This window comes from Hyaena hyaena, unplaced genomic scaffold, assembly GCF_003009895.1.
Source record: "Hyaena hyaena isolate Hyena2069 unplaced genomic scaffold, ASM300989v1 scaffold_32, whole genome shotgun sequence".
NCBI classification, from domain to species: domain Eukaryota; kingdom Metazoa; phylum Chordata; class Mammalia; order Carnivora; family Hyaenidae; genus Hyaena; species Hyaena hyaena.
Window position 1 is genome coordinate 1,735,429 of NW_024080663.1, and position 15,170 is coordinate 1,750,598.

At 34.7% G+C, this 15,170-nt stretch overlaps 1 protein-coding gene across 1 annotated transcript in view; it reads right to left on the minus strand.

The window, feature by feature from the left end:
- SNX7 (sorting nexin 7) overlaps positions 1-15,170 on the minus strand; it is a 101,190-nt gene that overhangs the window by 26,553 nt on the left and 59,467 nt on the right. The window lies entirely within an intron of this gene.

Consider the following 15,170-nt stretch of genomic DNA (forward strand, 5'->3'; position numbering starts at 1 on the left):
TTCAAGATGCTTAACACTTAGTCCATACGTCATTAGACAGGCTTAGCGTGATAGTTACACCTCCTCACCGCCTCACCCACCAACCTTCGAGCATGTAATTCATCAATTTATTGTTTTGTATTTTGTGTATTTATAAATTATATATTTATACATATTTACATATATATTTATTCATATATTCAGCATATATTTATTAAGTGCCTTCTCTGCACCAGGCATTCTTCTAGGACTTGGAGATACAGTAGGAAGACAACAGACAAAAATCCCTGCTTTTACCAGAGCTTATACTCAAATGGGGAGAGACAAACAAAAAGCAAGATAAATGAAATAGGGACAATTAATTGAAAATTTAGGCTAAAAATAAAAATGAAGCAGAAAGGTAGACAGGGAAACATGACGATGCAATTTCACAAGATGACAGGCGAAAGCCTAAATAAGAAAGTATCATTTGATTAAATATCTTCAGTCAACAAGAGAGTGAACCATAGGGGTTCTCAGTAGAAAAATCATTCCTGGCAGAAGAAATAACAAGGGCAACAGACGGGAGGTGGAAGCATGCCTGGATGGTCCAAGAATAACATGGAGACTCGCATGGCTGTAGCATTCAGTGGAGTGAACAAAAAAGAGAAGGGTCTAGGAGATGAAGTCACATAAGGAACAGGTGACCAGATCTTACTGAGCCATGTAGTTTTTGGTGAGGGCTCTTGGATTTTACTGAGTGGGATCTAAAGCCAGGAAATTTCATGCAGAAATGATGCCATCTCTCTCAAGTCTTAAAAGGGGCATCATCATTACCGTTGTGGTGTGACTGAAAGTATTTGAAAGAGACCATTATTAAAGAAGACCCACATTTCAGAGATGTTGAAATCAAAAAATGTCTTAGAATAAAAATGTTATTTTGCTTCTAATGCTTATGTGAATTATTACTCTAATATCATCATCATCATTATTATTATTGCTATGGAATTTCACTTTTCTGCCTTTATTTCATTGCAGCCATATTTGTTTTTATTTCCTAAGAATAGATATTTGGTATTATATAAATCTTTGATTATGGGAGATCTATTTCAGTAGTTAGGTTGACTTCTGTGGGTTTTTTTTTTGGGGGGGGGCGATATTATTTTACATTGTTTTGTTTGTAAACTATCCCAAGGAGGCCATTTATTACTTTGTAAGTATGTGTATTCTTTGGGGTGATTATTTTGTTAAATCTTAAAGAATCTACCTAATGAGTTGTTAACGGGATGTTAACATGATGTCTGATGGTGGATGTTAGGGGATAAGCAAAGAGTAAAACTACTGAAAGGCCAAACCCAAACGGGATCTTGGTCTGCTGGAAAAAACTTAGGGGCTGGTTAGAGAACTTCAGTCCTCTGGGTTGTTGGATGGAATCATGTCATTTTCATAATCAGATAAAAATTAGTAGCATAATGTCTCTCTTACATAGGATCAGGAGGTACCTACACCAACTGTGAGTGCACTATTATTCTCCTCTACTTAGCTTTTGCAGTCTAAAATCGTTATGCACTGGAATGGGATTGCTGGCAGACTGCTCTACTAAAATTGGCTTTAGGAAACAGAGTATCTGAATCATATATTATATCTGTCTTCCCTTCCTAACAGTTTAACATGATGTCCCTGCCATAAGGGGTTTACAACATAGTTTTCCGTTTGTGAATCTGCAACTCCCCCTCATAAAAACCCATGGAAGTGGTGGTCTGGCTGGCTGGTGCTTCTGCTGTGACTGAAAGCTACTAGAGAAGTTCTGTCCTGTTCTCTGACCTCACTCTCACCTACAGAAACAGTAGCCTTATCAGCCTTATCAGCACAGCACTGGGATTAAGAAGACTGATGATAGGTCAGACAGAATTCAGTTTAAGTTCCACTTCCGTCTTTACACGCTATGTGCCCTTGGATAAGACTAGCTCTTGAAGCCCTAGTTTCTTCAACTGTAAAATGAATATGAAAATACCTATGACATAGGGATTTTAGATCCATGGAATATTGAACACTAATTGACTTACACAGTGCCTGACAATTTGCCTATTAAATGTCATGTATTACCATCACCACCATCACCACCACCACTATGACCACCACCATCACCACCACCATCATCATCAACTGGTGAAAATGAAGTTGATTCCCTCTCCTATTCCAGTATTTTAATCTCTGGAAGTATTGTTTCCTCTGCCAGGGTCTAGGTCTTAGGTTAATTTCGAGTGCTAGTTCTCAATCTATTCTTACCATTATGGAAGATGATGCATATGCTTTAAATAAATATGATCAATTCTTATCATTTTTCATAACTATATATGAGTAATTTTTCTTTCTTTGATTATTTCATCATTACTTTAGTTGAAAAAGGAGAAAAGAGACATTAGGTATTTCCCCACACTGAATCATCTTCCCATAATTTCAATTCTAGGAAACTCTAATTAATAATAAACACAAAACATCTAATTCAAATGGAGAATGAGCTGGACTATATCTTTCCTAATAATTTACAAAAGCATAATATATCTTTTCTCCTAGATGACTTCAATTTTAGCTAGTTTCTTGGTATAAGGAACTACGGATTCAGATGGTGTCATCCAGGCTTTGGACTTATACAGTCAATGAAAGTTAACCTAAGTGGGAGGGTAAGATGTGTTAGAACCCCGCAGGCCAAAGAAGCCCCTCTAGCACCTCATTGTCTCTCTAGCCCCACAGCAGGTTCCAATAACTCAAGAAGTAAGAAATTCAATTCACTTTCTCTACTATAAAATAGCACAGAAAAGATTGAATTAAAAAGGATTAAAGCTTAAATAATTGTTTTTACAAATCCTAGAAGCGATGTGGCCCTCTGTTAGTGGAAAAGCTCAAGAAGCAAGCAACCCTTTTTGCCAGGAAAATCCTGTAATACCAGAATAAGTAATACAAGATTGTAAGATATTGGGGGGTGGGGGGAGGGAAGATTTATATTTAACAGCAAGGCTAATGGGTAATTTCTAGCTTCAGTTATATTCAGCTAGAAATTAGCCATGCAATTAAATGAAAACCATTAATACTAAGAGCTCAGGCAAACAAAACAAAATCTTTCTCCAAAAGTGACTTCCTACTATAGTACCAGTAACAACAACAACAACAATAACCATTTACTCCATTTCTGCCATGGGCCATTGCATTAAGCTATATACTTTACATGTATTATTTCATTTAATCTGCATAATAGTGTTGCAAATTTGGTAGTATTATCTTCCTTTTACAAGTTAGGAAAGTAGAAGAAAAAAATGAGAGATCTCATAGCTTTTTGTGGCATAACAGAGATTCAAACAAAAGTCAGCCTAAGTCAAAGCCCATGCGTTTTCCACACTGATTAAATAGCACCAAGCTAGTTTGCCTTTGTATTTCAAGGTTTAAATGATTCACATTTAACTCAAGGAGTCTATAATCTATTAGAATACACACATGCAGGGGCACCTGGGTGGCCCAATAGGCTGAGTGTCCAACTCTTGATTTTGCCTCAGGTCATTATCTCATGGTTGGTGAGTTCAAGCCCCACATTGGGCTCCTCAAACTGATGGTGCAGAGCCTACTTGGGATTTGCTTTCTCTCTCTCTCCCTCTTTGTCCCTCTCTCACTCATGCACTCTCTTTAGCGCGCTCTCTCTCTCAAAATAAATAAATAAACTTAAAAAAATAAAGAATACACATATGCAAAAATGGAATAAAAACTAAAGCTATAATACAAAGCAGAACGTGATATATACCACAATGGAGGAAAAATTAAAGTGGTATAGAAAGATACAGAATGAAGGATTAATTCTGATTGGGATAGGGGACATTTTGAATGCCAATTTAGTAGGCAGGGGCTGGGGAAGAAATGCCTGGATGAAGGTAAGGCATAAACAAAACCACAGAGGTGGCATGCTATGGACTGCGACAACAGAATGGATAAGAGGTAGGTTTGGAGTCTGAAGGTGGGCAAGCAGAAACAAGAAATACTGCAGGGCAGGCTGATTGAACATTCACTGCTTACAGGGCTTAAATGATATTGAGCATGAAATGGGTTCTGCAGGAAATGAATGGTAAGTCACTAAAAGTTTTTGACCAGAACAGAGCCGTATTTCCTAAGTCAGAAATATACAGGGATGGCTAAAGGAGAAAGGAAGGAGGAGAGGCAAAAGGAAACCAGTTAATCTGCACTGGCATCATGAAGACACAATGAAAAATACTAAGGAGGACCTGGTTCATCCCTACTCCTTCACTCATCCAGCAGCATTCACTTCGCATCCATCTAGGTTGTGTTAGGAACTAAGATAACAGGCAGTGCAGGCGGACCATGAACTCGCCTCCTCCTACAGACATACTGAGTCTATATCTATATACAGAGCAGTTCCTCCTGAGGAACTGACAGCTGACTGAACAGCTGGGCAAAAATACCAGAAAAAAAGAAAATTACAGGCCAATATCCCTGATGAATATAGATGTAAAATCCTTCACAAAATATTAGTAAAACAAATTCAAAAACACATTAAAAAAAGGATCATATCCCATGATCAGGTGGGGTTTACTCCAGAGATGAAAGAATGGTTGCATCAATCAATGTGATATACTACATTAAAAAGACAAAGGATTAAAAATCATGTAATGATCTCAATAGATGCAGAAAAAGCATTAGACAAAATCCAACATCTATTTATGATAACAACTCTCAACAAAGTAGATATGGAAGGAATGTACCTCAACATAATAAATGCCATATATGACAAACCCACAGTTAACATCACACTGAGTGGTGAAAAATTGAAGGCTTTTCCTCTAATATCAGAAACAAGACAAAACTGCATACTGTATCATTTTATTCATTCTATTCCTTTAAAAAAGACAAGTGAAATAACTGAGGAGGGCTTAGGAAAGGAAAGGACCTGGGGACAGTAGTAACAAAGTCAGATTTCTGATACAGGGGTCCTTCAGGAGAAAATGTAAATGCTGGGAGAGAGAATCAGCAGGGTTTCTCAAATGACAATATGTGGGCACGGGAGAAAAGTCTGTTTTGCTACAATTAACTGGAAGAACAGGTGGGGTATCACACTTAAGCTCTGAAACTTCCAAAGTGACTTTGCTCTAGTAATTTGGGTAATTTGGGCAAGCAGGGCGGGGAGAAGGACACACCAATTATATACAAACACAGCTAACTACTTTCAATAATGAAAACTTAGAACTATGTTTGTGGAGGAGAAATAAAACTATAAGAAAAATACCCAGAGAAGTGCTCTGCATCTAAGTGCAGCTGATGTATATTCCCTATCTTTTGGGCAAGACCTTTATTACCAAAGGTTTTGGCTTTATATTTTAATGATGCTTACATTGCCTTAGAATTCTAGAACAAAAAACAGTGATGTGGTTCATTTGAAAACTGCTAAAAATTATTGCTCCTGCAAAATAAATGCCTAATCTTACTCATTAAAACACATAAATATATAAACCTGGTTCTATTTTTCCCCCATATCCTCCTTTGATAAAATCAATTGTTTTATAGCACTATGCTTTCAAGATTTTCAGAAAACCATAAAACATTTTACTGGTTTAAAGTAAGTAATTCAAATGTCACTGAAGCTGAATTAAACAGAAACTTTAGGTTAGTGTACCTATAGAAGAATCAAGTTTCGGGGCACCTGGGTGGCTCAGCTGGTTAAGCATCTGACTCTTGTTCTCAGCTCAGGTCATGATCTCATGGTTTGTGAGTTTGAGTCCCACATCCGGCTCCACACTGACAATATGGAGCCTCCTTGGGATTCTCTCTCTCCTCTCTCTGCCCCTTCTTTGCTCGCTTGCTCTCTCTCTCTTTCTCAAAATCAGTAAGTAAACTTAAAAAAGAAAAAGAATCAAGTCTTCAGGAAATGTCACATGTATAGTGACTGAACTATGAGACATTTGATATGAAAAATAGCAAAAGATTCCCGTTAGGAAAGGAAGGTCGTTCAGAAGTGGTTCAACATCAAGAAACACCTTCTGAGAGTTACATACTGAAAAGATGACAGTCTTTATTTGCTAAGTTCATAATTGTTTGTTTCTTGCCTACTATGGTTAAGGTACATGGTAGATGTTTGAAGAGTAGAAACCATCTACTGAGCACATACTTTCTTGAGGTACTTGCAGCTAAAGAAATTTTACAAAAAGCAGGATTCCTACATTTGGACTTTTCCTTTGTTCTAGAAAGAAGTTAAAATTAAATCTTTAATTGTTTTCTAGTTAAAAACTATTTTTCCGGAAAGGGGAACATGACCAAACATTGGCAACTTTGTGACATGTTTCACTAAGAATTCTTACAAAGTGAAAGAAAAATGTGCTGATCCCTGAGACAAAGTCACAGAGGAAAAAATTAAAGGGAATAACAAAGAAGAAAAAGAAAAAAATATAGTAATCACAGTAAAAATAGTAAGTCTACCATTAACATCAACATATTGTGTGTTAAAGTGATATTTAATTACTCTTTCAATATTGAATTCTCTTTCATGAAAAGTACAGTCTGTGTCAAGTAGAAGAATAAAAGATGCATAAGGTTCATATCATATCCCATCAACTTGGAGGTATTCTAGATTCAGCTGAAGGGAGCTTTCTTCTGTTAGGTTGGCCTTGTTCTGTTTCTTTGATGTTGTTCAAGGTTATCTAGAGACTAGTCTAATGGTAAAAACAACCATGAATGGATGCACTGGGTTCCATCAACACCAGCTACAGCTTGAACCCTGGTCATCATATTCTGAGTGTTTGTCACAGGGCATGTGGGAAAGTAGGTAAAATAATCTGGATGAATCTATGTGCATCATTCATTATGATAGAAAAGAAAACCTACATTTTACTGACATAGGCCTATGGACCATTTTTACAACTGTAGACTATTACACTATTTTTAAGTTACTCAATTTTTGACACATATATCTGCTAATGCAACCATAGGTGCACTCAATTCCTCAAACTCACTTAACGACATTGGAGGTTTCTTTCCTCATTCCTTCATAGCTGACTTCAGGTGAAACCAATCCAGAAACCCTTTAGTATTTTAATTATATTTATATTAATAAATATTTACATTTATAGATGTTATAGATTTTAATTTTCTATTGCTTTTATAAATTTAAATTTGCAAGTAAATACCATTAATTACAACCATCAGAAATGGATCTACCATTAGAGAAGTTATAGAAATCCATGAAATAAGGTCTGTTAGCAATTTTTTAACCAAATTATTGAGTGAAATAGGAAAGGAAAAAAAATTAATTCTATAAAATAGTATTTTGGTAATTTTATAAAAAATACAACTGGGTACGTTTTAGAATTCTGTAATAATTTTTTCCTTGTAACAAAATATGATCGTGGAAATTATATTTTAATATAAAGAAATATTTCTTTATAAAGAAAATATTATAGATGTGGAACATATTCTCACAAAGTTAGGGTAGCAAATAAGATATTAAAAATATAAAAATAATGTTGGGGCACCTCAGTTGGTTAAGCTCTAAGAGTTGATAAAACTCTTGGTTTTGGCTCAGGTCATGATCTCACAGTTTGTGAGCTGAGCCCTGAATTGGGCTCTACATAGACAGCACAGAGCCTGCCTGAGATCCTCTCTCTCCCTCTCTCTCTGCTCCTCTCTCGCTTGTGTTCTCTCTCTCTCCAAAAATAAATAAATTTTTAAATTTTAAAAAGCTATATAGCTTTAAAAAATATGTTGTTGAACATAACATACCCCATAAATATTTTACAATAAATAAAATTTGGAAATAAATTTATAAAATGGCATTACTTGTATACTCATCAAATATAAACATTTGAAAATAAGTGGGCTTTTCTTTTTAGAAATTAAAGTGTATTTAAAGATGACTGGGTAGGCTTTTTGCTCTTAAGACTTAAATTTGATCTCTTGATGCTGTTTCTCTCAATACATTTCCATTACTGAGGCAAGAACTTTTAAGTTTACTAACAGAAATAACCATTATTCCATTGAATTTGCTTAGCTAGCCTATGTTCTCCCACAAATGGATTTTGAGAGCTTCTTTGGACTTTCTGGCAGGAAAGTACAGCTATTTAGGAATTACTTTAGAATAGCTCTGGGTTTGGCAAGGGCTATGAAAAAGAGCAATTAGCTTTTAGAGGGATGGACACAAAAAATGGAGACTATCTCCCCAGCAAGCTGAGTGAAATCACCATTGTTATCAAGGAGATGACAGAGTCCTAACTCCTTTACAGTAGTGAAAGCCTTTAGACCATCTTTCTTCTCTTTGTCTCAAACACTATCAAGGATGGCCTGGTAGTAAGAAAAGGAGGCGAATTCACGAGAGGTGTCTTCAAGTCACAATGAAGAGTGCAGTTAGGAAAGGGAGCTGTGTACTTGCATGTACCTAGCACATAGCAGATTCCTAGTGTGTGCCATCTAACTTAACATTTCTGAGTACCTACTCCCATCAGGTCCTGTGCTGACATACGGCACCTCATTTCATTTTCTCTATAAGTGTTAGGGGTAGCTTTCTTTAGCCCAAATCTAGCTGGCCTAAGTTTCTGGTAATTTAACAAAAATAGAATTTGTATATAATGTGGATCCTTGAAACACTATACTCTCAATAGCCTTGGACCAATTCTCAATAATTTTTTTTTCCTCCTGAATTGTTTGGCAAACTCAATCTAAGTTGTTTTTTTTTTTTTTTTTAATATTCCTGTCCCCTAAATTTTATTTATCTGTGCTCCTTAAACTTTTATTCTCTTATAAAATGCAGTTTTTTATTGTCCTCAATAAGATAGAAGGACAAATAAAGTATTAAAGTAAACATTCATTCAAAAAATGTTTAAGTGCTTACTATGTGGCAGCCATTGGCTCAGCACATGACCAATGGCACAGGCATGAATACAAGAGGGAAGATCCCTGTCATTGGGAGTTTATGATATAGTAGGGGTTTAAGACCCACAATGCACTAGGCATCCCCTCTTATTTTATTTTACCAATTGTCTTACAGTCTATCAATAAGTTTGTTCTATTTTATAAAATAAGAAAGTACTTTCCAAACTAAAGTTTAAGAAATCAAGGACATCTAAATTCAAAAATTCCTTTAAAAAATGAAATGTCTTTACATCCAGTAACTATCCTTACTGTACTAAATATCCACTTGATGGAGTTAAGCTAAGCATTGATATAGAGAAGTAAACTATCAAATTGTTATCAACCCAGATAGGGTAATAACCTCATTTCCAGAACATTTCTGTATGTCCAGTCCTCTGCTGCATGTGGGAGGCAAGACAGGTACTTGCTACAAGGGAGAGCGACCTGCCTTAGTGACAGGTTCCCTGCTTCCTAACAACAAGATACGCTTTTGCATCTAGATTGACCTGGATGCCACATGTACTGTCTACTTAGGCAGTTTCACTCTGAAGAAGTAACATTTCATCTTTCTTGGTTGCCTCAGGGTATTAATACATTGGTTTGGGCTCTTCCCATTTTCTTGTCCTGAATTTTAAAAACTTCATAATCACACACATGTATAATAGGCTCCTTAATAATAATTCTACAGTTTGCTCATCTGTAATATGAGGAGGAAGAGAATACCTACCTAATAGGATTTTTTTAAATACTATGTTAGCAAAGAACCTGGGACCTAAGCATTTAGCACATGTTAGGGTTAGAGTGGCACTCTGAAAGGATTAGTCTCAGTGTTTCAGAAATATGATGAATGAATCTGCTGGGCTCACTCACGTGTACTGTATTAGAGAATATTTACTGAGAACCTGCATAAAAAAAGAAACAACAATCATAAGAAAAACAAAGAGGCACTCTGTTAATGGCTCAGAAAGCTCATTCCAAAACCCAATATATCTGAGAGTGCCATGGCCGGAATGTACAACGTAGCAGGCCAAAAATTCTAAGTAAGGCCATTCTATCAGGCCCTCCTCCAAATCAGATGGGTGGGGCCAAGAAGCATCCAAAAATTACCTACATTTTAAGGAAATAGGTTGCCATGTCACATTAATAAATTATCCCACTTTAACCAAGGAATATTAGTATCTTGGTAATTATGAAATGGTAAAACCCTAAAACAAAAGATGCAAACAGACCTTTTTCTCCCCTGACCCTGAAGACACTTTAGAGTATACTTCCTAGTAACTAAAAATACCTTTTCAGCAACTTAAGAGGATCCATCATATTTCCAAACATTTTCTTCCCTCCCCCTCCCTGTATACCCCAAACATTTTCTTAGGCCTTTAGTTTTTCTTATCTATCAGATAGTGGTTATTAGTTTTTAGGAAACGTATTACTCCAGTCAACAGCTATTTGTTGAACACTTACTATACACCAACTACCATGTTAGGTCTAGTGCCCCTGTGAGAACTATTTTCCTTCTTTTCTCACTCAGTTTTTGACATACTGATTTCATAGAGACAATCTACCTAAAATCAGAAAATTCTCTCAATTCTGATACAGTTTCATGATGAGACCGATATGGAATGCCTTAATCTATGTTTCTCAAATTGGGATTCCTATATCCACATTAACACTCAAGGATGGTCCAGGGAATTGCTTCTCTGAATAGTCATGAATAAACATGGCATAATCTTTTATGATATTTTACGTGGATAGTTATTTTATGGAGATCATATAAAGACATTCTTAAATTAACACAAACATAACATGGAGTAGTGATATGCAAATAAAACTTCAAATCAGAAGAGCTTAAAAAAATTTGAGCTTACGTTGCTCATTAATGGGTCTCTCTCAGATGACTGGGGTATATGTTCCACCTTTCCTACATCAAAGAAAGTAACTCTTTTGGTAAAAATGTTTGAATTACATACTACATTAAAATGCATGTTAGAAGCAAATCTGCTTAACTGTTGAACTATATATTTAATAAATAATTAATATACTTTGGCATGATAATTCTAGGGGAGTTAATTGCCATGATTACCAACAATTTTGTCAAAGTATCATTTATAAAAATTACAGATTGAGAAAGCAGCTTCCTCACAGCCTATTTCTCCAGGAGTAGCTGCCAGGATGATGGAAGAAACTGCCAGTCAAACTTTTCTCAATCACTGTGATCTATCACTGCTAAGGAACAGTCTAGGGGAGATTTCACTTACGTCTCTAAGAATCACCCTCACTGACTATTCAGCCATCCATCTTTCATCACTTATGCCTTACATTATAATCTAGCACTAGTGGCAAGTAAGCATCCTTTTCCTCACCCCCTCACTGTCTCCACGTGCAAGTACACTAGTAAGGACATACAGACAGCACAATTAAAATTTAGAATCTCCAGTACATGACTAAGCCCCTAACATCGAAACAGCTAGTGAGGGTCTACTCCAAAAGCACTGTTAGAATAATTTTTTCTTTATTAACAAATAATGGCAATCTCACAAAATTTAGTCCAATCTGGAAAATTTTATGAGATTAGCAAGACCCTGATATAGAAACTGATATTCCTGGTATAAGCAACAGTATTACAAATCATTCTTTTTTTCTCCAGCTTTACTGAGATATAATTGACAAATAAAATTGTGTATGTTTGAAGTGTATAAGAATGAATCGTTCTTATTCAGAAATATTGATACAAAAGTCCTAAAACACTGAGCACCCCAAATCCAGGAATGGCCAGGCTGAATTTTCCCAGGGATCCAAGGATGCTTCTGATGAGAAAATCACTTAGTATAAATCACCGTATTAAGTACATACTGGAGAAATATCATAGAATTATGTGAGTAGGTACTAGGCAACTCTTTAATAAATTGACCACCCACTTTTGAGTCAACCTCTCATCACAGAGGATAAGAACTGTCTTAACCTGATTAAAAATATAGCAGGGGGAAAAGTTACAGCAAACAGCATTAATAATGAAAAAAACTTTGAAAGCATTTATTTTAAAATCAGGAATAATACAAGGATGTCCCATCACTAATAACATTATAGTGCATTTTTTAGCCTGCTCAGTAAGAAATGAAAAAAAGAAATATAAAGTATAATGAATGAATAAATATCAAATATATAAACAAAACTATCAATATCCACCCATGACAGGATTTTCTACATAGTAAATCCCAGAGAGTCTACAAATTATTAAAAATTAAAACAAATTTAGAAGATTGCTGGATATCAGATAAATATGCTCAAGTGAATTATATTTCTATACACTCATGCTGAAAAAAGGTATACAAAATAAATTTTTTGATTTATAATTTATGATAAATACAAACAAAAAATAAAGTTCTTGGGAACAAGTTTATCAAAAAATGTAGAAGAACTTTTTGGAAAAGACATTTTTGAACTTTACTGAGCGATATCCAAGAAGACTAAATAAATGGTGAGCATTTAAAATATCATTCTCTCTGTTTTACATCTTCTAGTTAGTTCTCTTTCCTTTCATTTCAGTTTAAATATGTTTCTCAGATAATCCTTTTCAGAAGAGCATTAGTACAAAGTAGGTTCTCTTGCTATTCTCTAATTCAGTCCACTGTTCATTTCCTTAACATTCGTTAGAACTGGCAATTATTTTTATTTGCCTATGTTAAAATGTAAGTTGTACCATGAAAGCCATGTGTCTATCTTTTGACCATTACACCCCCCTGTACTTACACTATGTGGGAATTTGATATTTGCAGAATAGATGAGTGATTTTAGAAAAGTGAAATATTAGCAATGAATATAGGCTTGTGTCCTTACTGCCTTTCCAATGATCATTTCTTTATACTTTTAAATACTACACAAAACTAAAATGTGCCCATACCAAACCCCAATGTCATATTATCACCAAAATTTTGAACAAAAAAATACAATTTGAGAATAATAGCTATTCTTTCTTAAAAATATCTTCATTGTTTTCCTTTTAAAATGGCTTCTCTATTATTTCCTTTTATGGGGAAAAAATCAACCATTCAATCTATTTATTCAAATGCTAAAAATTTCTCTTCATCATCAGAAAAGCTGGGAAATTATCATTTCCAAAAGTTCTTGAAAATAATATACCTAAATAAAAAGATTTAGATTGCCACTCCATCACAAGACAATAGAAAATTCAAAAATCTAATTCTAATCTGACAGCTATGTCTTCTTAACAAGTGTTAATTAAATTGCAGGGGAGAGATAAGAGGGCTCTTAACAATAAAATTATATTATTTTCTGATTCGTGAGAGAGGTAAGATGTGTCTGGAGAAATTAGATGCTTGATTATATTATGCTGCTCAGGCATACATGTGATTACTAAGTAGTACCTTTTTTATATATTTTACAATATACACATTTTTTAAAAAGTAGAAACCTTTCTCCCTGAAACCCATTGCCAATTTTGTTACACAAATGTAACATGTTCAGGAAGATACAGTGCATTTTCTAAAAATGACAATTTGAGTCACAAACACCCACAAATGTAGTTGACACATCACCTTTCAAGTCAGCATCTCCAGGACCACTAATATCCTTCAAATAAGGAATATGATTCCTGTCACATTAGAGGCAAACAAAGCCACTTATTTAAATATTCTTATTTTTAAAAATGTAGTGATCTCCTTTGAATCTTCTGCACAGTAGAGGCATAGTAAATACAGGTTGGACTGAGGAAGATTTATTTCGAGGTGCTTCCATGAGTCTTGTTAATATAAATCTTTTAAAAAGGAACGACATGTATCCTTAAAAATTAAAAAGGAGGTCAAGGTCTTTGACTCTTTAGATCTAATAATTTCTTGTAATTTGTTTCTGAAAAACATAATGTAAGCTTAGATAAGCAATATGCTAGGGATGCTTGTGTGCATCAGTCAGTTAAGTGTCCAACTCTTGATTTCTTCTCAGGTCATGATCTCTGATGTGTGGGATCAATCCCCACGTTGGGCTCTGCACTGATAGCACAGAGCCTGCTTAGGATTCTCTCTCTGCCTCTATACCCTCTCAAAATAAATAAATAAACTTAAAAAAATAAGAAAAGTAATTTGCTATATTATCATTAGATTTTACTGAAGTTAAATGCTATTTCAATACCAAAATCTAAGCTTATGTCTTTTACAGACCTTCACAGACTCCCCAAATTTCTGTCAAGAAATACTTTTACTTTATTCACTGCTTAACCAAACAGTATCTCACATATTATCTCATTAACAAGCAAAAGTAATGCTTTCGAGGTTTTGGTGACTTTTTTGTAACTTCTACCTGGGTTCTCTAACTCCAGCCCCCAACATACTACTAAATTCCATTTTGGAGTTTACACGCTCATGAACTTCAGAGCATGTAAAACTAGCTTACAGAGCTACCTACACACAGGAACTTCCGTTTATACATAACTCTTTTTTTTTTTTAATTGATCTGTAACATTACTTTAGTTTCAAGTGTACAACATAATGATTCAATATTTGTGCATATGGAGAAATGATCACCACAATAATAAATCTGGTTAAAGTCCATCATCATTCATAGTTATATATTTACATAGTTAACATTTTTTTCTTATAATGAGAACTTTTAAGATCTACTCTCTTAGCAACTTTCAAACATACTCTACAAAATCATTAACTAAGCTACTGTCCTGCACATCATATCCCCATGACTTATTTATTTTATAACTGAAAGTTTGTACATTTGACAACCTTATATTTAACTCTTATTCAATGTTTTTAAATTATGTGCATAGTTTATAATATAAATAAATATATCTAGTCTATAGATATATTTAGTAGTATAAGTTGATAATCTGTGAATTTAAAATGTATATATAGTGGGTGGTGAGCTCAGAAAAATTTAAGTGATGAAGCATGTGATCAAAATGTCTGGTAACTAGAAGTTATCTTTGCTGAAGTACTGGGTACATTAATTATGCTTCTACTCAAGTGAATTCTCCTGATATTTCTTGGAGACATTCATCTCTTTTCTATCTGAATTCCTACCAAAGCTAAAACTTCCATTAGATATGACCTTTCCTCCTTGACCCAATCAACAAAACTACCATATATAAAAAACAGCTCTCATAATTGCAACATATTCTAAAACTGAGCTAGCCAACAGAGTTTTCTGTGATGATAGAAATGTTCTGTTCTGGAGTGTCCAGAATAGTAGCAATAGCCATACATGACTACTGAAGTACAGCCAGTTCAACTGAAGAATTTTAAATTGTATTTGATTTTAAGTAATTCCACTGTAAATGTAAAGAGCCACATGTG